The 23,277-nt window shown below is 37.4% G+C and overlaps 1 protein-coding gene and 1 non-coding gene across 2 annotated transcripts in view; one reads left to right on the forward strand and one right to left on the reverse strand.

Moving 5' to 3' along the window:
* Positions 1 to 5,755, reverse strand: part of LOC120633841 (chitinase A-like) — a 28,444-nt gene extending 22,689 nt beyond the window's left edge. The window contains exon 1 of the mRNA XM_039904208.1: positions 5,662 to 5,755. The gene's annotated coding sequence lies outside the window, so the exon portion shown is untranslated. The remainder of the gene's footprint in view (positions 1 to 5,661) is intronic.
* Positions 4,872 to 4,990, forward strand: LOC120634006. Its single transcript, XR_005659217.1, has one exon. It is a non-coding gene; the product is annotated as a 5S ribosomal RNA (ribosomal RNA).
* Positions 5,756 to 23,277: the final 17,522 nt, after the last annotated feature.

Consider the following 23,277-nt stretch of genomic DNA (forward strand, 5'->3'; position numbering starts at 1 on the left):
CTAATTTTTGTCTACCTTGGCCAATAAACCTATGCACGCCGCTGCTAGAAAAGACTATGTCTTTTCTTAGCAGCGGCGGCGTACGTAATTTTGTATTTTATCGGACTTTTTCCGATAAAATACCTGCAATTTACACGCAGCTGCTGAGTTTCTTGCCGGCTTCTTTTCGGTATAATCTGTCTTCCGAACCGGTGGTAGAGTCACTACACACAGACAGACTTGACGTTGCAATAGTGCTTATATTAGTTGAAATAATTTTAATTAAAAAAAAAAAAAAAAAAAGAATTAAATTATATAGAAATAATAGAAAAAATATATATGTTCTACTAAAATATGATCATCATCATCATTAAAATGTTTGGATATCTTTCTTGGGCATTAAAAATTAATAGCTTATGTGTATTATGTTGGCGGTTCTTTTACGATTATAAAACAATAAGTTTTTGAAAATAACCAACGACTAAACACGCCGCGAGTTATGGGGCTGCACCGGAACAACGCAACTTTAATAGCTTCAAGCGGACGAATTTATATAGAAAACCGTAAAAAAGTATACCGAAAAGTCACAATTCTCGATTGTGATACTTTCAATTAGCTGCTGCCCGTGCTGTTCTCCCTATTTAGTTAAAGTTTTCTACATATCCTGTGGGAACCGTTTATTTTCCTGGCATAAAAAGCCTATGTTACTAGCCTAGCCTGTCCACTGCCGCTGTCGAAAATCAACTACGACATTTGTATTTAAATTTAATATTTAACACGATTTTTCAATTTAATATTTTTGATATTTAATAATTATTTTATCTTATTATTATTAACGCTATCGTATTGTTGTATTGTATTAGAAATGCATGTTTTTTAATTAGTTCATTCTGTCTGTGTTAATTGTAATCAATGGTTTGCAATCTTTGCACGCCAGCTAATGGCAATACATTGTGACTTATTAATTGATATTTAAATGGCATCTATGTAAAAGCGTGTGTTATGCAATACAGATCTATCTGATTGGATCACTTTAAAAAAATTACTGTAGCAAAAGTTTAATAGGTGCATCTGGATATGTTTAATAAGAATGAATTAGCAGTGGAAAATTAGGGCCACGCGGTCCGGAACTTAGATTGAAAGCAGAGTTCGTACAAGGTCTCATCTTCGAGCGGAAAGTCGTGATGCTTCTTGGATATGACAAAATAAATTGGAAGGAGAGTGGATACATAATATAAATTATTCCGATTAAATTGGGATTTGAGAAAAATACCATAATTTACAAAGTTGCAAATTGTTTATACTCAAAATTTACGTAATATCTTTGCAGATTACTCTGCTTCCTTATTTGAAAATGTCAGAATATTTTGTATTCAGTTGTCTGTACAAACTTTAATGCAGAAAAAGTCAACTTAATAGTAAAAGTGTATTTAGAATCATGCTGACATGTTTAACATGTTGTAAATTCATTTCTTTCCAGTGTCTAATTTAAACAACTTTTGAAACGATGAAAATAAAGCTTAATTTGCTATGCTCTACGATCCTTACACTCCACACCAAACAGAACTTCGGCAATGTACTTTACAATGACTTAGTAATTGTTATTCTTTACAATTACTAAGTCATTGACTTTACAATGACTCATTAATTGTAAAGGCAACATCTCCTGAGGATGCTCCGGTTTCGGAGCGAAACATGCGTAGAGGGTACATTGCCGACGATCTGTTTGGGGTGGAGTATAAGGATTGAAGAAATTATAAATTACACCATACAGATTCTCCTGCTTTTCGCGGAGTATATAGCAAATTAAGCTTAATTTTCATAATATGTATGTGAATTTTGAAATAAACCCCTAATGTACTCCCTTGGTGGAGGATTTTGCGAAAACACTCAAACACGTTCGCTATTCTTTATTTCCCAAAACTTCACATCCCAAACTTTAGTAATACAAAATTTCATCCCCTTTCCACTCCCTTGCAAAGCACATAGCTTATGTGTTTTACAACAAAATATTCGATATGCCGATACGGAATATGGGTTTCATATAACTGCTATAACACCTAAGAAGTTATCCTACTGCCATCTTAGACTTGGAATTACATTCAAGTGTTGACTTGTACTGGAACAAAAAAGACTAATTCCACGAGGATAACTTTTAGCTTCCAGCAAGGCTAGCATCGGCGGGAGACAATTATCTTCCCGGGGAAAGGATAAAAATGTATCTTCTCCCACAGCTTTATCAACTCTCGGAGCACTGACGCACAAGTTGATATAATATCCAAATAATATATGTGTAATAATAAACGGGGTGAAACTTCTCCTATTCCATGTTCGAAGCGCTTCGTACGCGTCCGCGGTATATCGACCACGTAGGGATGCAGATCCTTACGGTGCCTCGCGGGTCGATGGTAAAAAGGCGAGGGGGGAATTAGATCAAATAGTTCTTGAGCACACTCGTCGAAATATATTCTATAGAATACCGAAATGCAGGCAACCTTGTGACGATGTTGCAATAAAGCTATTTGTGCAGTTGCTGTTAAATAATTTATTACCAATTAAACAAATTTAGTTTAAGAAAATTAATGGTGTTTGCACAAACAGCGCGAAAAGTATAAAACGATCAGGGTTTGATCGTGTCTTTATAGTTGATCCATCGGTCTTTATAGGATAATATAGTCCTGAGACCTTTGAGATAAATCTACGATTACTGCTTCTTGTCTGCGTGCTCGTGAGTATATTATATTTACTTTTTTTTTATGTTAATAAGCCCACCAACCCGCATTGGAGCAGCGTGGTGGATATACTCTTAAACCATATAGGGCATATGCCCAGCTGTGGAACTTTAATAGGTTGTGGATGGATGTTGATGGATAATGTAGGTACGCTGCATAATTTTTGTCTGCAGGAGGCAGGAGACAAAAAATATATCCCGCGATTATATCCCCTGACATGGAATGTAATTAACGTGTCCGTCTGCTAAAATACGGGCAAATGGAATAGGAGAAGTTTCACCCCGTTTATTATTACACATATATTATTTGGATATTATATCAACTTGTGCGCCAGTGCTCCGAGAGTTGATAAAGCTGTGGGAGAAGATACATTTTTATCCTTTCCCCGGGAAGATAATTGTCTCCCGCCGATGCTAGCCTTGCTGGAAGCTAAAAGTTATCCTCGTGGAATTAGTCTTTTTTGAACACATCCAGCAGCACAAATTTGTGAACTGGGTGTCACGCGAAATGAACGCCGACGGTTCAGCTACGCAGTGGATAGGTTTTTTTATCATCGTTTCAACGATATAAAAATATTTTATTGACTGTAAAACCATTAAGAGTATGAACAAAATTTGGTCTTGAAAAACACTGCAAGCTTAACAAACTAAATCAATGGTAGTTACCTATCAACGCACAGCTCAAATCACTAGACGGATTAGGATGAAATTTCGCATACAGATAGCCTAACCTTCCTTTAAAAAATAATTCTTGGAAATTCATTCCCTAACGGGGAAATACGAGCTAGAAATTTAAATATCAATGAATAATTTGATAACGTGAGCAAAACCTTGTATTTATAAGGTAATTTATAACAGAATGCTTTGTATAGGCCAAGCGTTTACAGAATTTACACGTTTTGCCTATACTATACGTGTTGAATTGTACAAATACCCTAATGTACATTAAGTGCTGTGCAATTGGTGCTGTGCACGTGTCAGTCTTTTATCTTCAATAGGGTTGTCACAAGTAAACACATAGAATGTTTTGAATTAGTTTTTATGAAAAAAAAGAGCTTCTATTAATTTAATATTTTTATAGTATTCCTTATGAAATATACTTATGCACCATTCAACAGTATTACATAATTCGATTACACGTTGTATATATTGTTCTGGGTTTCTTACCAGGGTATGCATACAGCAGGACAATTGCATAAAACGCCAAAAATCCTCCTCCTATACGAGCTTTATATCAATTTTAGGGTAAGCAGTGCTTTTGTGCATGTATGAAGTGCACGCCACTGCTAAGCACATATGTCGATATCTTATCGGTTTAACGAACCATTAGCTAGCAAAACATTGCCACTAGTGATGGCTGGATTAATATGGCGAAGGCTTCTTGCCTACTTAACGCGGTAAAGAATAGATTTAAGAAAGGCGACGGACGTTAATATTGCAGCTTTCTGTAACAGAGCTCGTCCCGGGAAGTGCTATCACCCGCGCCATGCTTATTTCTGCCGTCAACAAAAAAGTGAATCATCTCTTAAAATTAGTATTAAAAAAAAAAAAAACAGAATGGTTCTTTCGCTTCAAAGGCCGAAGTTCACGGTGTAATTACACGCACATAAGTCTTACACCCTCAGGTTGATGGACACAGCCGCCATTTTGTAGGACATGTTCCTTGCATGGCCTAAAATTTTGCTCTGTTTATAGACGATGTTTCTTAAATTACCATTACGTGGGCCATCTTGGTTCTTCAATAAGGAAAACCTTGTATTAAGACTATAATAAGAAGAACCAAGATGGCCGACGTACAGAGAGAGAGAGAGAGCACGACATCGACTAGCGTTTATAAATCCATACTTTAAGAACGCGGCATAATTAGTTACCAGCTGACCCGTGCAACTTCGTTGCACCAAATCGGTTATTATCGGAAAACACAAATAAAATGTCATTTTCAAAAAATGATATCGCATCATTATACACCATACAGATTCTCCTGCTTTTCGCGGAGTATATATCATGGATTTCCGCAAAGTAACGCCTGCTTCTATCCAACTTTTCAAACGTCAGTAAGCCTGTGCGAAAGCAGATTCTACCGAGAAGCTGGCAAGAATCTCGGCAGTTGCTCTTCTCCAACATTTAAAACATTTAGAATCATTTTTCTAGCGTATTCATTGCCAACGTCCATACCATGTTGAATTCACCGGTTCTCGTCCGATCACCGAAGTTAAGCAACATCGGGCGCGGTCAGTACTTGGATGGGTGACCGCCTGGGAACACCGCGTGATGTTGGCTTTTTTGTTTTTTTCATAAATGACATTTAGAATTTTTTTTCGTTGATTTTTGTGTAATATTTTTGTACTTTAATGAGTTTAAGTGTTATTTTATTGACACATACAAATAACTGTCATTAACATTCACAGATTTTGGTGAGATACTTAAGATTGCAGCTATATCAGCTACAAACGTGACAACATGAAAATAATAGAACAGGTAAAAACCACCACAACCGAAGACTTCGTCAATTTTATCATTTGGAAATGTCATAAAGCCGATTTATTGAATTTTTAAGAAAAAAAAATTACCTACTATTTAATTTATGTAGGTAATGTTTTAAATAAATCGATGTTTTCTTTTGATAACGCAATGGACATTATATTCCATATTTTTTAAATATCGATACTTTTTTATAGAAGTTCCTGCAACCGCACGCTAAACGGATATTGCCATTTATGTTATAAAAGTAGTTTTTTTAAACAGATGAATTGTTTTATCAGGCTGTATGGTCAATGATCTTTGCCTGAAATGGACGGGCTTGATAAATATCTTGCTATTGTCTTTGTCACCTTTATTGTATCAGTGAGACAGCCATTTAATAGATATTTTTTTCCTAACGAAAAATAATTTTTAAATGAGAAAATGAGGTTTTGGATAAATAGGTAGGATATAGTACAAGAGATAGTCACCTTTTATGAATAACTGTCCGTTCGCAGTAAATCCCTTATAAATCCGACACACATAAGCCACCGCTTGTACTAGGAGACTATGAGAGGAGTGACATATGCGCCGGTCCTCGAAACACTAAAGTCGTATCCACAATAGAACGTCCAGGAAGACCGTGAAACAAGCCAAGGGCTCGCATTAGTATTGCGCGCACGCCTAGCGAGTGATTCCTTTATTTACGGCACAGAGGTTGTGGCGATAATTTGACAGCTTAGCTGTCAATAAAAAACTTCTAGCAAATTCATATTTCTTAATGCAATTTCAATTGGCAGCGACGCTGCTTTCTGCGTCCAAGGCCTGTTTTTGTGATGAACATGAATGTTTTTCAGTGTCTGGGTGTTTATCCGTATATTATATGTATTTATGTGTATTATATTCATAAAAATATTCATCAGCTATCTTAGTACCCAATGTCACTTGGGAACTATAAAAAGGATGAGAGTAAATAGGTTGTTTACTTACTTTCTACGTGCTTATAGTTCCGGCTCAGTGTAATAAAGTACTCCTCAGTTCGTTATTTTAGTCGAAGAACCTAACTTAGCATCGCTGAAGCTAGGAAGCGAAATAAAAGTTATTTTAGGTTATCTGTTTTTAATTTGAAAATAATACCATATATTTATTGTTGAATAAATGAATACTCTTCTATCTAAGATACTGTGTTCACTAAACCAAAGTACGGAATAGAAAACAGCGTCTGCTGTTTTATAGTCCGTATATTCGATTTTATTTTGTGTTGCTTTTAATGTGCTTTTCTATGGGCCTAGGAGCCTGAAACAAATAAAGCAATAAAGAAAAGGAAAATTGACAAATAAATGAATGGAAGAAGAAGAAAAAGGTTAACAAATATTTTGTCATAATGTGGACACAATTTGTGTACCGTACTGCGTGCATTCCTCTTTGTTCTACACATGGCGGCATTGCGATGCGCGTCGCGTACACACAAGTCGCATACAATATAATGTGGATTCGGACTTCTTTTCATCGAACACTGTCAAAAATTTAGAAAGTGTTTGACCGGGGTATACTACACTCTTACTTTCTTTTGGATATTTAAGATAATTATTATGAGTCGTTTACCGATTAAATTATTATGAATATATGTACCCAGCAATTGGACTCTTAATAAAGCTAGGTGATTTTATAGAAGAGAAGGATTATGAGTTTAAACGCTCTGCTAGATTTCATTTTGGCTTAAAGTTGTGATAAATCATATTTTTATAAGTATGTCTGTTTTGCTCTTTCAAATATAGGACGTTATATAAGCGTTGATGCGGTAATAGCCTAGTTGTAGGGGCTTCGTTTTTGTAAGGAAACCTGCATGCCTGAGAGTTCTCCGTAATGTTTTCAAAGGCGTATGGAGTCCACCAATGCATGGCAGACTAGGGCCTATACGCTTCTCATTGCAGCAGGAGACCCGCTTTCTATAATTGGCTGATAACGGGTTGATATGATGATGATGATTTATTTTATCCATGTTTTCCTTCACCGTTAAAGTGATATGTTAACTACTGAAAATCTGTCTGGTGGAAGTCTTTGGCCGTGGCTAGTTACCACCCTAAAACAAAGACATGTGGCTAAACGATTAAGTGTTAAAACCGATTAGGGGTATGACTACCATACTCGCTAACAGGTTAGCCGCTACCATCTTAGACTGCTTCACCAGGTGAGATTGCAATTAACGGCTAACTTGTAGGGGAATAAACAAAAAAAATTAATTTAAAAAGTTAGAGCTGCTTGCTGGGATTCGAACTCTGCCTTCGGAAAGCGAATCTGAAGTCCTAACCACTGGACTATCACCACATAAATAAGTAAACAGAATGTTCATTACGCATTGTGGCAGTGACTTGTCATTTCCATACAAAATTTGCGGAATTACACAATTTTGGTCTTGCGGTTTGGAACTGTCAACGGTACTGTGTACATTTGGTCAATGAAGTTCTTCAAATTTGTCTGTTACTATTATAAATACTCATCATCATCATTTTAACCAATGGACGTCCACTGCTGGACATAGGTATTTTGTAGGGAGTTCCAAAACCCGAAGTCCTGGGCGGCTTGCCTCTAGCGGATCCCAGCGATGAGCCGAAAAGTGACATAGGCTACTTTTTATCCCGAAAAAAAAGTTAAGTTCCTATGGGAAGTACGCTTACGCTTACGCTCACGATCGCGCTCGCGCTTGCTTGCTTGCTTTCTTGTAGTCTTATAACTAACATAGGATAGTGATTTTTGTTTTTTTTACTTACATTATATAAATACACCTACATTTTTATAGGTAATTTGTGATTACTTTATTATTTTTATGATGGTATTTAATTTAATTTGCGTTTCTCTTAATGTCAATTTGCATTATTATTTATTTTTTATGTATTTTAAATGTTAACTTTAATGCATATGGGCTACGCCTGAAATAACAACTTATTATCTGCTTCTGAGTGGTTGCCCTGGTTTTTGAGTCCTAGGCTGTTGGTTCGATTCCCACAACTGGAAAATATTTGCGTGATGAATAAAAATATTTTTCAATGTTTGGGTGTTTCTCTGTAAATTATAAGTATTTTATTAAGTTATTATTAATAAAAATATTTATTAGTCATCTTAGTACCCATAGCACAAGCTACGCTAACTTTGGGGCAAGATGGCGATGTGTGTATTGTCGTAGTATATTGATTATTTATTAAATAAATACAAAGTTGAATCACCCTGTACAGACGATCAAGTTATGCGGCGCGCGTATCATCGCTCCGTTCCGCGTTATTTGTGTAAAGGTGCCCATTCACAGGCAATCTATCGCAGCGATCGATTGCACGCGGATCGCAGCGATCCATAGCTTTGTAACTGCCGTGCAGAGATAATTATACAATCAGCAGCTGCGGTTGAATTTTGCATTCTGAGATAGCATGCGATCTCCGAAAACTCCTACGATGTAGGTATTTGAGTATTTTGAAGACCAGGCGCAGTAAGCTTTGGCTCTTCGTGTAGAAACCAGTGGCGTGTAGTATAGTGTAACTAATTAAATATAATAAAAGTAAAAGTGAATTATAACAATTTAAAATAAACCCCCCGCAGACCAAAAGAAGACTTTAATTCAAATCAGTGTCTAGTAGAATTGTAGTTTGAGTTTTCTTTTATTATATTTAATTAGTGACACTGTGCGAGCGTAAACGCGACTGGCTTGGTTTTACATCCACTAGTGGGTTAGGGATATACTCGTTTATTAGTGATGTCTACTACAAATTATATGGCTTATGGGCTAACTGCCATACCATCTGGAGAGTGCCGCCAAGCGATTCGACGTCACGTAAAAACCGATTCCCCTTGTCGTTTTTGACGTGACGTCGATTTAATATAACTGCCATAAGTCCTAATAGTTTATCCCCAGTGGCGTGCACTTCACACAAGCACAAAAGCACTGCCTAACCTAAAATTTTTGTATGTCTCATAAAGAAGATTTTTTCCATTTCATGCCATCTTCCTTCAATATGCATACCCTGATCAAAAACCTTGTGCACGCTACTATTTATCCCCTGAAAATTTTAGATTGCATCATCACTTACTACCAGGTGTGATCACTCGAGGGCTATCTTGTCATTAAATACCTAATAACCAGTGCAGCGATTACACATGTGGAACTTTATGGGATTTTAATTAATTTCTGAATTTTCTCTGGTCTGGTCTTACTTGCGGTACGAAGACGCAAAGAAAACGATTAGACTTTAAGGTTTAATAGACTGCAGTTGCATCACTTACGACCTCACTTGGTGTTTTCAGTTGTGGGCTTACTTGTCGTGAAGTACAGAATAACAGCGATTGCACAATGCTATTGATGAATGTCTTAATGACAAAGTTGCCTGGGAGCAAGCCGCTCCGCTTTCATCTCACACAAGATAGAACATTGATTGTTAAATTGTAAAACGATGTTGTACAAGAACAACTGCTGAGTTCCTTGCCGGCTTCTTCTCGGTAGAATCTGCCTTCCCAGCCGGTGGTAGAGTCACTACAAACAGACATGCTTGTCGTTTCAAAAGTGCTTATATAGTGGGCCTGCCACTTGAAGAATTTTGTTGTGAAATAACTTTATCAGTGAGAACGTTGCGTGGGGTAGGGATCTGGTACGTCATCTATGTACAAGATGTAATCATAAACATGCTATGTTGTGTACTGACTACTGGTAGGGTTGTGATTGCAACTGAAATAAAACAAAAAAATTGTTTTTAAAATGAATATCATTAATCTATACCTGTCACATAAAATCTGTGTGGTAATAAAAATAAAAATAAATATACTTTGAATTTTTCACCTTTGAATGCACACGTGTGGACGTTTTTGCGATCTGCGTGCAATCGATCGCTGCGACGGATTACCTGTGAATGGGTAGCTTTATTGACGTAAACAATAACAAAGGACTTGCGATTTATATTGTCTGATCTTACTGAATACAAATACGTATGTACAAGACAACACTATTTTAGTAGTTACGTATCGTGATCATTATCAGTTTACAAATGTTTCGTCGACCTCCTTGGCGCAGCGGTGAACGTTGCAGTTTTAAGTTGGAGGTACCGAGTTCGATCCTCGGCATACGATTTGGGAATTTAATTAATTTCTGGTATGGAGGGAGGCTGTGGCTGTTTACCCTACCGAAAAAGATGTGCCGCCATATATTTGGCACAGAAAATATAAAAACGATTCATTCAAAGCTTTTAACAGGCTTATTTTACTAAGGACATACTTTGTGAACACTTCAAAGGCATGTAATAAGAGCATAAGGGCGTGTGAAATTCACCAATCCGCACTGGGCCAGCGTGGTGGACTATAGCCTTAACCCTTCTCATTGTGGAATATTATTATTTACCTGATGATTGAATAAATATTTTACGAGTTTTATAAATCTTTAAAAATTTAGTTGCTTTTGATATTTTATAACCTAAATAATATAATCTTGCGCCTATTAAAATCTGTGAAACCCAGTATGTATAATGAACGTGAGGTTAATTGCGTAACGGACTCGCAATTAGCATGCCATTGTTATTGACAATTAAAGTCAAACTTTTATACTAATAAAGTTAATACTAATGACACGGCGGTACAGGAGGCCTACTGCGTGTTATTTCAAATGACTGTTCATTTGTCATACCTTGACAACCTATCAACCTATTAACGGCCCACTACAGGGCACGGGTCTCCTCCCACAATGAGAAGGGGTTAAGACCGAAGTCCACCACGCTGGCCCAGTGTGGATTGGTGGACTCCACACATCTTTGAGAGCGCTTTGTAGCACTCTAAGGCATGCAGGTTTCCTCACGATGTTTTCCTTCACCGTTGAAGTGATATTTTAATTACTTAAAACGCACATAACTTCTAAAATTTGTGCGTGCTGGGATTCGAACTCTGTCCCCCAAAAGTGAAGTCGAAGTCCTAACCACTGTGCTATCACCGCTTTGCCTTTTCTTCATGCCTTAACTACACTACAGACAATATTATGGGTGAGAGTGAGTTAAAAGGACTGAGAGTAACATAAACTAAACGTTTTTAGTCAAAAAAAAAACAAAAGAGGCTTGTATAAACCTTAATAAACGCCGACGTAAGACGCGTACAACAGCGAGTAAGGATTATAATTCTGAAACAAAATGTCAAAAATATAAACATAATATTGCTTTTTACTGCGATGGAAGTAAACTCAGAGTTCATAATTTACGCTTAACATATAAAAACTCTAGTCTTAATTCTGTTTCACTACATAATATATTTTCCATTTGCTTCTCTTTCGTCGGACGTTTGGCGCAGTGGGGAGTGACCCTGATTTCCGAGTCCAAGGTTTCGATTCCCACAACTGGAAAATGTTTGTTCGATGCACGTGATTCTTTTCCAGTGACTGTGTGTTATCTAAGTATATGTATATTAAAAGTAATTATGTGTATTATTCATAAAAATATTAATCAGTCGGCCATTATGGGTACTAAACCCATAACACAAGCTACGCTTACTTATGGCAATGGTGTGTATGAATGAATGAATACACTTTTATTGTACACCACAGAGAAAATTTACAGAGATACAAATACAACAGCACAATAAGGTAAAACGTACAATTTGGCGATTTGTGTAGTATATTTAAGGAAAGGAAAATGGTTTAGATTCACAAATTAGCCCGACAGATGGCGCTGGGGTCCGCTAGTGTCTTTATATATCAGTGTTATAGCGACTGTAACGTCCAGTAAGGACATATAATAAAGAGAGGTGAATCCACAGACCTGACTATTTCTTTGTCAGTGGGTGAATCGATTGAAATCGTTTACAATTGTAAATGCGATTAATTACGTTGCGCAACAAACCCCACACTCTGAAACAACATTTTCCAAAAGCGCGCACACAATTTAGTTAATCTCCTGACATACGGAACCGTATAAAATTGAAACTAATTGTATTAACTTCCCACGAAATAGTACATTTCTAAATGAATATAATATAAGCTATGTACCCAGCTATGCACGTATATTGTTTGGAATGAAAAGGATATTTGAATTAGAACCAATTTTATTTTAAAGACTGAACAGTGGACTTTAGGAAACAGTATAATTTTCATTTCCTTTTCATAAATGCTAACTTAGCTTTGGTAGATTTTCCGAAATGTAGAAACCGCGTGGTTTTCAGTTCGTTCTGTATTATTAAGGTATTTTGGAGCCGCAATGGTAATCCAAGCGGTGATAGCACATTGGGCTGGAGCTCGATTTCTCTTTCGGGGGGTCGAGTTCGAATCCCCGCAAGCACTATCTATCTAACTTTTCTAAGTTATGTGCGTTTTAAGTAATTAAAATATCTCTTGCTTCAACGGTGAAGGAGAACATCGTGAGGAAACCTGCATGCCTTGGATTTCTACATAATTATCTTAAAGGTGTGTGGAGTCCACCGATCCGCACTGGGCCAGCGTGGTGGACTACGGCCTTAACCCCTTTTCATTGTGGGAGGTGACCCGTGCTCTGTAGTGGGCCGGGAATGTGACGATGATGATGAAGGTAATCCATACCTATTAATAATATAAATGTGAAAGTGAGTTTGTTTTACCTTACTTCAAATACTACCTAAGCAACTTATCGACTTGTATTTTGGGCATAGACTTGGTCGAAAGGACAGAGAGTAATAAGGCTACTTTTTATCCCAGAAAACTAACGATTCCCACGGGATTTGTAACAAACGCGGGCGAAGAACGCGGAAAAAGGCTAATCGTTAAATAATTTGTTAAGGTATATAAAAGAATACATACTCGTACATTATACATAATGTAAATCCTTTGTTGTACATAATGTATGTAAACCACAGAAACTTATATACAAAAAAATATTAAAATTTAATCTTGTTTTTTTTTTATTCTACTACAAGTTAGCCCTTGTGGTAAGTGAATCAGATGGTAGCGGGTTAAACTTGTTTCGACATCGCACCGGAACAATTAATCGCTTAGCAGCACGTCTTTGTCAGTAGGGTGGTAACTAGCCACAGCCAAAGCCTCCCACCGGAACAGATCAGAGAAAATTCAGAAATTATAAATTCCCAAAATGCCCCTCGGGGAGACACGGGCGCGTTTTGAGCCCTTCCGGCTTAGTTTTAAGTTAGCGAATGCAGTTATCACCATCACTAACATAAGTGTTAACATATTAAACATATGAACACTTCATAAGTGCCTGTGATAAGGTCTACGCGAATAAAAGCTTTTTTGAATGTTTAATTTTTATCGTCGAAAGATATCCCCCATTTTAAAAAACAAAATAAGATACTTTTAAACATTTTTGCTTCATTTTAATACTCGTCAGAATACGTTACATAGGTTAGATAGACTCCAAGATGGTATCATTTTCAATAATTAATATCAAAGGTCATAACCACACATACGGTTAGATACAGGAAGTACTAAGCTTCGTCACGTACTGAAATAGAGATATAATAATAATATATCCTATTGTATTCGAATGCATTGTTATTAATTAAATTATATATATCTATCTATATACATATTTTGTTTATTTGCATGTAATATACCGCCAACCATTATGTAATCTTATCTACCGATAAAAACGACTCGCTGAATGTGTTGCTAAGTGCAAATCTCGAGAGCAGCTGAACTTATTTCTCTAATAATTTTTTTAGAATATTCCTTGAAGTACGAGGATGGTTCTAACAGACAGAAAAAATTGCATTCAAAAATTCTATTCCATACTTCCATACAATAAAAGTCAATTTGAACTCTAATACCATATCATAAAGCGTTGATGAAAAGATTCCGGAAAGGCAAAAAGTAACGACGGGTAAACAAATATTACTTAGAATTATTGGAAATAAAACTGGACCCGCTAGGTGGCGCTGAAATTAGATTGTAGTTTTATTTTTTAATATTAAAACCGGTAGTAACCGATTTAGTACAAACTAAGTTGCGCAGGTCCTCTAGTACTAATATATAAAGCTGAGAAGTTTGTTCGTTTGTTTACTTGAGCGCGATGATCTCAGGAACGACTGGTCCAACTAGAAAAATTATTTTAGTGTTGGATAGCTTATTTATCGAGGTAGGCTACAAGCTATATATCTTCACGCTAAGACCAATAGGAGCAAAGCACCTATGAATAATTTTTCCAAAACGGGGTCTTTTACCTTACGACAAATTTGTTCTCCTTTAAAAGTTCTGAAAAAAAGTCCACTACAGAATATATCTATCTTTAGACAGCCGGTTGGCACAGTGGGCAGCGACCATGCTTTCTGAGTCCAAGGCCGTGGGTTCGATTCCCACAACTGGAAAGTGTATGTGTGATGAACATGGATGTTTTTCAGTGTCTGGGTGTTTATCTGTATATTATAAGTATTTATGTATATTATTCATAAAAATATTCATCAGCTATCTTAGTACCCATAACACGAGCTTCGCTTTTGTGGCTAGATGGCGATATTATCGTAGTGTATTTATTTATATTATTTATCTTTTAAAGCTAACTTATACGCGGACGAAGTCGCGATAGACGGCTAGTAATCAATAATTGTAGTAGATCTATGCTTTTTGTTACGGAGCCCTTCCAGGGAAATTCCATGACTATTTCTGCCGAAAAGCAGAATTGTTGCAACTCTGTGTTCTGGTCTCAGGGGCGTGGTTGCCGGTGTAATTTAGTTTTAAGTTTACGAATGTGGTTATCGCCATCATCTCACTACCGTGTAATTCTTATGTACGCATCAAAAGTGCCACCTGTGGGCCTACTTGAATAAAGATATTTTTGACTTTTGACTTTTGACTTTTGAATTGCAGGCACCTTACAGGAAGTGTTCCTGAATTAGCGTTTCGGTACGTAGCAAAGAAACTACTACTGCAGTCTGCAGTCAAGGGCTAACTTATAACGTTTGAAACAAAAGGTTCTTAATCTGCTCTCTTAAAAATTTTTATGGTGTTCAGTGATGTGCACTGGATTTTTGAGCTGGGTACGCATAAAGAAAGAATATAGCATAAGATGGAAAAGTCCTTTCCTTTATGAGTTATGCAAAAATTATAGGGTAAGCAGTGCTTGTATGTAGTGCACGCCACAGATGGTGTTCAAAACTTAAAAATTGAACGTTGACTATTTATTTTTAAATTTTAAATGTATATATTTCTGATTTTAGTTTCAATTTTAACTTTTCTATTATTTCATATATTCTGTTTCTAGTCATGTGAATTTTTAATAAAGTTCTTACTTTAAATAGAAAGATAGTTAGTGTACGGTCATCATAGTTTGCGATTTCTGAGTATACATACCTTATTGTGATTAAGCACTCCATAAAATACAGGTTCTAAACAAAGTTACCCTATCCCACGGGACCACCGCCGTACAAGGTAGTACCTCTTTTTTCCGCTTCCGAGGAGGGCAGCCATCTTGCGTTGCAAATAAGCACGTCATAACTAATGGTTTGTGCTAATTGATTATTTTCTCACTACTCAGCGATGGAAGTTGTTAGATAGATGAAAATGATTCTATTCCACAACAAGCTAGCCCTTATAAATCTATATCATCATCATCATCATCACATCAACCGATAGACGTCCACTGCTGGACATAGGTCTTTTCTAGGGAGTTCCAAGTTCCACGGTACTGAGCCGCTTGGATCCAGCGGCTACTTGCGACGCGCTTAATGTCGTCTGTCCACCTCGTTGGAGGTCGACCAACGCTGCGCTTACCAGTTCGGGGCTGTCATTTCAGCACCTTGGGACCCCAACGTCCATCCTTTCTCCGAACTATGTGCCCGGCCCATTGCCACTTCAGCTTCGCGACTCGTTTAGCTATGTCGGTAACTCTGGTTCTTCTACGAATCTCCACATTTCTGATTCGATAGCGTAGAGATACTCCGAGCTCTCTCCATCGCCCGCTGAGTGACTCTGAGTCTCTCTATATATTTATAATATATATATATATATATAGCGACGCGATAACGTACCGGAACGCTAAATCGTTTACCCGCACGTCTGTCGGTAGCACGGTCAGTAGCCACTGCCTAGCATCTTTTAAAACAACATGCAAGATAATTATGTCTACCGTTACTCGTATTTTTCTAAAGAAATAGACGAGATAATCGGTAGACATAAATCTATCGTGGCGCGCTTGCTGGAACTACCTGACGCCTTTATTAGAAACCCTTTGAAAAACTAATCACCAAACCCAAAAGGTGAAATATTAAATCCGGGTTCTCACGCATGGCCTTCAAAATATTTATTACAAGGTGGATTAGTCGCCGGCGCTGAATGTTGAATCCAACTTGTCAAACGCCGGTCGGCGTAATGAGAAAAGTTTTTTGATCAACTCGCGCGAGTAATAAGTTTGCTCAAGATGTTATGGAGTTCATGCCACTTGTTCTTATTACAAATTGGTTATCTTAATTTATGACTCATCGGAGTGTTTCTCGACCGTGAAACTATTGCTTCATATATTGTTCTTTTTCTATTCAAAGAGATTTTGACGAGTATTTTAATCGGACGAATTCGAATTGAATTTCAGACGGCCGAGTGGCGCAGTGGGCAGTGCGACCCTGCTTTCTGAGTCCAAGGTCGTGGGTTCGATTCCCACAACTGGAAAATGTTTGTGTGATGAACATTTGTTTTCAGTGTCTGGGTGTTTATCTGTATATTATAAGTATTTATGTATATTATTCATAAAAATATTCATCAGTCATCTTAGTACCCATAACACAAGCTACGCTTACTTTGGGGCTGGATGGCGATGTGTGTATTGTCTTAGTATATATATTTATTTATTATTTATTTATCCGGCGCAGCGCAATGCTTTAAAGTAGGAGGTACCGCAATCGCTCCGCGGCACGTGCAATTTGGAAATTTATAATTACTGAATAATATCTCAATTATATTATGTACTTATGATCCATTTGTGTGCACTAGATTATGTAATAATATGTAGTTATTCACTTGTATGCATTTTAAAAATTAGTACCACTATAGTATATTCTCCTCTGCTTTTTTTCGATACGCGTATTGTCTTAGTATTTTTATCTATATATATATAAAAATCAATGCCACTTTTCTTTGTAATTTTATAACTCAAGAACGGGCTCACCTATCCAAACGAAATTTTTAGGCTTTGTTCGGACTATTAAATAGATGGTTTATTTGAAGTTTGCACAAAATCGTTTGAGCGGTTCTTCATTTAACACATTTTTTGTAACTATTCAATAAATGGCGGATAATTTTGTTAATGGGGGACAATCGACAAGTTTAAATTTCAGGTGGGGATTGTGCTGTCAAATTGGAACTTTTTTGACAGTATCAGCATGTTGTTATGTCATTCATGCGGTCATTTAATTTTGGACATGCTTCGATTAAAGCAAATTGTTTTTATAAGAATATGATTTAATAAGAAATTCATCAAATGTAACCTCGCTGTGTTGATGATGATGTTGATGTGTTTTTACACATTTTTAAAATTATTCATCGGTAGGTCTAGAATTACCTTAAGAATCATGTTGTAAAAGCGTATACTTAACCCCACAAAGAAGTTCTGCGCCTTTTGCAGACGATACTGTCCAGTTTTATTTCCAAACTATGTTATTTGCGGCCCGTCGTCGCCGTACGTGTTATTTTATACCCGACGCAACTTCTAAGCGATAGGTTCAATTTGAATAATTAAAAATTAATTTGCTGGTGTATAATCAAACTTAATATTTATATTATTTTATTTCTTTTGCATGCATAATATTAGTAGGATGGTACGCATGCATTCGATCGCTGTCCCATATGCATTGCGACTTGCTGTCATCTGTGAAGAGTTATGTCCTTTATCTCCGACAATATTTATCAGATCTCCATTCAAATAAGACAATACATTCTTAATAGTAATACACTTTCAAATAAAAAAAATATTATTGAAATCTGTTCAAATTTAACGGAGCTATGAAGTAAAATTGATAAAAAAATTCATCCCGTTTTAAACTTATTGTTTATCGGGATAAAAAGTATTCTATATGTTGACCCGGAATCTCAGCTACCATTATGCCAAATTTTATTTAAATCCGTTCAGCAGTCCGTCAGACAGACAGACAAAAATTAAATAAAAATCGGTTTTGGACTCAGTATCGATTATAAAGCATCCCCCGCTCAAAATTTCCAAAATATATTAAATGTACAGAAATTACAGGTATATTATAAGTATAGATTACATATATATTAGTTTTTATTTTATTTGAATTAAAAAAAAGGATTAGTTGCTAGCGCTGAATGTTGAATCCAACTTGTCAAACGCCGGTCGGCGTAATGAGAAAAGTTTTTTTGATCGACTCGAGCGAGTAATACGTTTGCTCAAGATGTTATGGAGTTCATAACACCCATAGTTCATAGCCCCCATCGAAGTGGGCAGACGACATCAAGCGAGTCACTAAGAGCCGCCTGAAGCAAGCTGGTCATCCGTGGATTTTGGACCTCCATACAAAATACCTCTGCCCAGCAGTGGACATCCATCGGTTGAAATAAAATGAAGTAATGAGTCCTTACCAATATTAAAAACAAAACGTTTCGAAAATGTTTCAAACAAAGCCACCACAATATATTTGGAGTGCGCCGGTGTTTCTGAAATAGAGCTTTAGATTTTTATTTCATAGTTTATCGTTGATTGTGGTTTGTCACCGGCAGTCTTTGTCCGCGCTTATAACGGTTTGTTTCACATCCCGTGGAAACATAAATTATTACCTTTTTATCCTAGGGCAAACCTGGGATAAAAAGAAGTCTATGTTACTCTATCTCATTGTTTTCTTTGTTAGGCGTTAGGGAAGGACAAACAAACAAACTTTCGCATTAAAATATTAGGCATAATGTGAATGTGCATTCCTGATCCTAGCGGTGCGGATCAGAAACGAAGATGCGAAGCGCTTCGTACGCGTCCGCGGTATATCGACCACGTAGGGATGCAGATCTTTACGGTGCCTCGCGGTTCGATGGTAAAAAGGCGAAGGGGGAACTAGATAAAATAGTTCCTGAGCACACTCTCTCCGAAATATATCGTACGTATATGTGTTAGTTTTATTTGTTCTTTTTTACAATTTATTTCAGGTTTTTATTAAAATATAACTCTTAGTAATAATAATAACGTTGTTTGCTCAGTTTGATACTGGAGCAGACTGAAAATCAGCGCTGAGCATTGTTGCCAATGCACAGGATAAGGCTGAGTTTGCGGCCATTTTCCTTATTGATTCTAATATATATTTTCTATTTCTTTCGCAACGGAACACTAAATCGCTTAGCGGCACGTCTTTGTCGGTAGGGTAACTAGCCACGGCCAAAGCCTCCCACCTAGCCTCTTGGATAAATAATAAAAACTAGATGCACTGCACCAGTTAGAAATACGAGCGAATAATTTATCCGCTTTACACACCGATACAGCTAAACCACAATTAACGATAAACTGTGAAATAAACATCCAAAGCTCTATTTCAGAACCACTGCCGCACTCCAAATATATTCAGTTTACTTAAAACGGACTAACGATACGTGTAATAAACACTGCTAGCTTTACTTGCTATCATTTTCTACCTCCTATTTACTTAGTGTTTATGCGGAATCGTTGGGTTAAGGTGGCTTTCCACCGGCTTCCGCAACACCGCGTTTTCACGTGGCTTAGGGTGGCGTGCTGCATTTCATTCATTGTTGCGTGTAAGTTAATTTTTTTAATGTTTCGCACTCTGACATGGTGTCGGAAACCTTCTTTGTGTGACTTTTGGTTTGAATAGGTGCCAGCTCACGATTGTCGTAATACATATTTTTTTATGCGAAGTCGCTGTCTTCTGTAGCCCTGAATGCTCTGTCAAATGATGTGAATAGTAGAAAATGATGTATTATTACATATAATCACATTTATTAAAGCGAGGTTACTGTACACTTGAAGAATTTCTTAAAGACAAGTTTGCTTGGAAGCATCCGGCTCCGCTTTTATCTCTCACAAGATATAAAAATGAAGAAGAAGAAGAAACACTTTATTGCACGTATAATATACAGGAAAAGAAACAGTAAGGAGTATACAGTACACAATGTAGACATGCAAAGGCGGCCTTATTGCTGCAAGCAATCTCTTACAGGCAACCTTTGTAGATAGGACTTACAGCAAGAGAATCGAATGGGATAGTGCCAAGAGTGTTGATAGATAAATACCAAAATGTAAATATACAAATACATATATAATTTAAATAAATATACGTAGTAATGAATGTTAAAATGTAAAATGTAAATAGTTGATGTTGAAGACTACAACTGCTGAGTTTCTTGCCCGGTTCTTTTCGATAGAATCTGCCTTCCGAACCGATGATAGAGTCACTACAGTGTTGCTCTTTTCCAATATCAACATTTCCCATAATATTTCTATCTTGCGGGAGATGAACGAAGCTGGCTGCTTCCAATCTAACTTGTCATTAAGAAATTCATTAAATGTATAGTAACCTCGCTGTAAGGGATGTGTATTATTTAAATATATGCATTGGTTGGTCCATTGCCGGCCCACTTTAGGGCAAGGGTCTCCTCCCACAATGAGAAAGGGTTAAGGCCGTAGTCCACCACGCTGGCCCAGTGTGGATTGGTGGACTTCACACGCCCTTGAGCACATTATGGGGAACTCTCAGGCATGCTGGTTTCCTCACGATGTTTCACCATATTTTAGAAAAGTTTGAGTGCTGGGAATCGAACTCAGACCGCCGATACTGAAGTCGAAGTGTGAGCGCATCAAATAAAGTCAATTTAGTAAATATTAAAGAAATTATCTTTATTTCACGCTATAGTGCCATCGTACTAAAGGTACTTAGATACTCACGAGCTGATCAAAAGTTTTCTCATCGCGCCGGCATAGTGTAGAGAAGTTGGAGCGAATACCGCAAGTATAAATACATACCTACTTTTATTTCTGAATTTTCAACTATAACTGAAAAGTTGCAAGAAAAGGCAAACTATTTTGTACTTAGATTTCAGAGAGTGCATTGGAGCAATGTTGCCTGTTTATTGTTTTTTTCACAGCTTATAATTCAGAGAAAGTGCTTTATAAGTTTTGCTTGAAATAAATAGTAAGTCGTTCATTCAGTTTATCAATTTATTGGATGTTTTGGTTATTTTGAAACATTATTTAAAAATTATTATTAGTGTTTTTACCTACGCTTGGAGGAATTAACAATTTTATATTGCGATTACGATTGAGATTGCACTGCAATAGCGATTGTGATTGTGACTGTGACTGTGACTGGGACTGGGACTGAGACTGAGACTGAGAATCAGACTGAGACTGAGACTGAGACTGAGACTGAGACTGAGACTGTGACTGTGACTGTGACTGTGACTGTGACTGTGACTGTGACTGTGACTGTGACTGTGACTGCGACTGCGACTGCGACTGCGACTGCGACTGCGACTGCGACTGCGACTGCGACTGCGACTGCGACTGCGACTGCGACTGCGACTGTGACTGTGACTGTGACTGTGACTGTGACTGTGACTGTGACTGTGACTGTGACTGTGACTGTGACTGTGACTATGACTGTGACTGTGACTGTGACTGTGACCGTCATTGCGATTGCAATTGCAATTACGATAGTGATAGGAATTGTGATTGTGATAGTGAATGTGATTGTGGTAGCGACACCGAAAGCTAAACCGACAGCGACAGCGACAGCGACAGCCACAGCGACAGCGACAGCGACAGCGCCTTATGCCTATCCAAAAAACCACGTCAATCTTAAACTCCGTTGCGCGGATTTTGAAAGAAAAATGCGTATAATAGCAATACTATCCTATAGAAGCTGTTTGCTTTTCCGGGATAAAAAGAAACCTTTGAGCTTTTGCAGACTACATTGTAGGTATCTCTGCCAAATTTTCATGCTGTGTGGCGTTAAAGCGTAACAAACATTCATCCAACTATCCATCCATACATCTATTCTCATAAATCATACATTTTAGAGCTACTTAACGAGCTTTTGTTAATTCCTGCAGTAGTTCAACCTCTAAACACAATTCATTACCAATGCCTATTTATTTGAACTTAAATAAATTATTAATGAATTCTCTATTGTATTAAAAAGTTTACCATAAAGTTTTTGAGGATATTTCCTTTGAACCACATTGATTTGCTTTTACCGGACTGGACGTTGGGGTCCCGAGGTGCTGGCACGGCGTCCCGGTAAATGCAAGTGACATAGCTATCTCCATCGCCTGCCACGCATTGTTCGAAAAATTTGGTTTTTAGGCACTGAGGGATATTGGCCAAAAGATGTGAGTTGGATTCGGCGGCTTAACTCTTTCTCGAAATTGGACTCACTTAACTGGATTATGTGTCCTTGGTATATGTACTCGTCTACATTTTCAAAAGATCCCAACTGTTACTGGGTGGAGCGGAACATGAGCGTTAAATAGAATGTTCGTCTTGCTGAGGTCATTGATTATCGTATTAAGGTCTTCCAGAGTCTCTGCCATTATGACTACATCTTCGGCAAATCGAAGTTGAGTGATGTACTCACCATTGACGGTGATACCAAGCCGGTTCCAATCCAGAAGCTTAAAGACGTCCTCTAACGCAGCCGTAAACAGCTTCGGGGACATAACATCTCCCTGTCGCACTCCTCGCTGCAATTGGATCCGACCAGTAGTCTGTTCCTGTTCAACACCTGGATATACCCGTAGTCTATTCGGCATCTCTGCAGTGACCACAGCCCAGATTTCCATCAAAACAAAGGCTTTCTCATAGTCAACAGACGCTAAGCAAAATGACCGGTGATACTCTTAGGTAACACCACATTACCTTTTTTTTAATTCCAGCTACAATACAAGTTAGCCCTTGACTTCAATCTCACCCGCTGACAAGTGCTGATGCAGTCTAAGATGATAGCGGGCTAACCTGTTAGGGAGTACATCGTGGTACACATGGTAGTCATACCCCTAACACATTTTTTCCATGATCCCAAACAGCACATATTGGATTAATCATGCTCGTTATACACGACATAAATAAAAATCGCCGCGATAAAAGTTGCGATCGCAGCGCGCGGCAGTTGATCAAAAAACTTTTCTCATTACGCCGGAGTCGCTCATTTGACAGTTTAGATCCGAC

Source organism: Pararge aegeria, chromosome 22 (assembly GCF_905163445.1).
Source record: "Pararge aegeria chromosome 22, ilParAegt1.1, whole genome shotgun sequence".
Lineage (NCBI taxonomy): Eukaryota > Metazoa > Arthropoda > Insecta > Lepidoptera > Nymphalidae > Pararge > Pararge aegeria.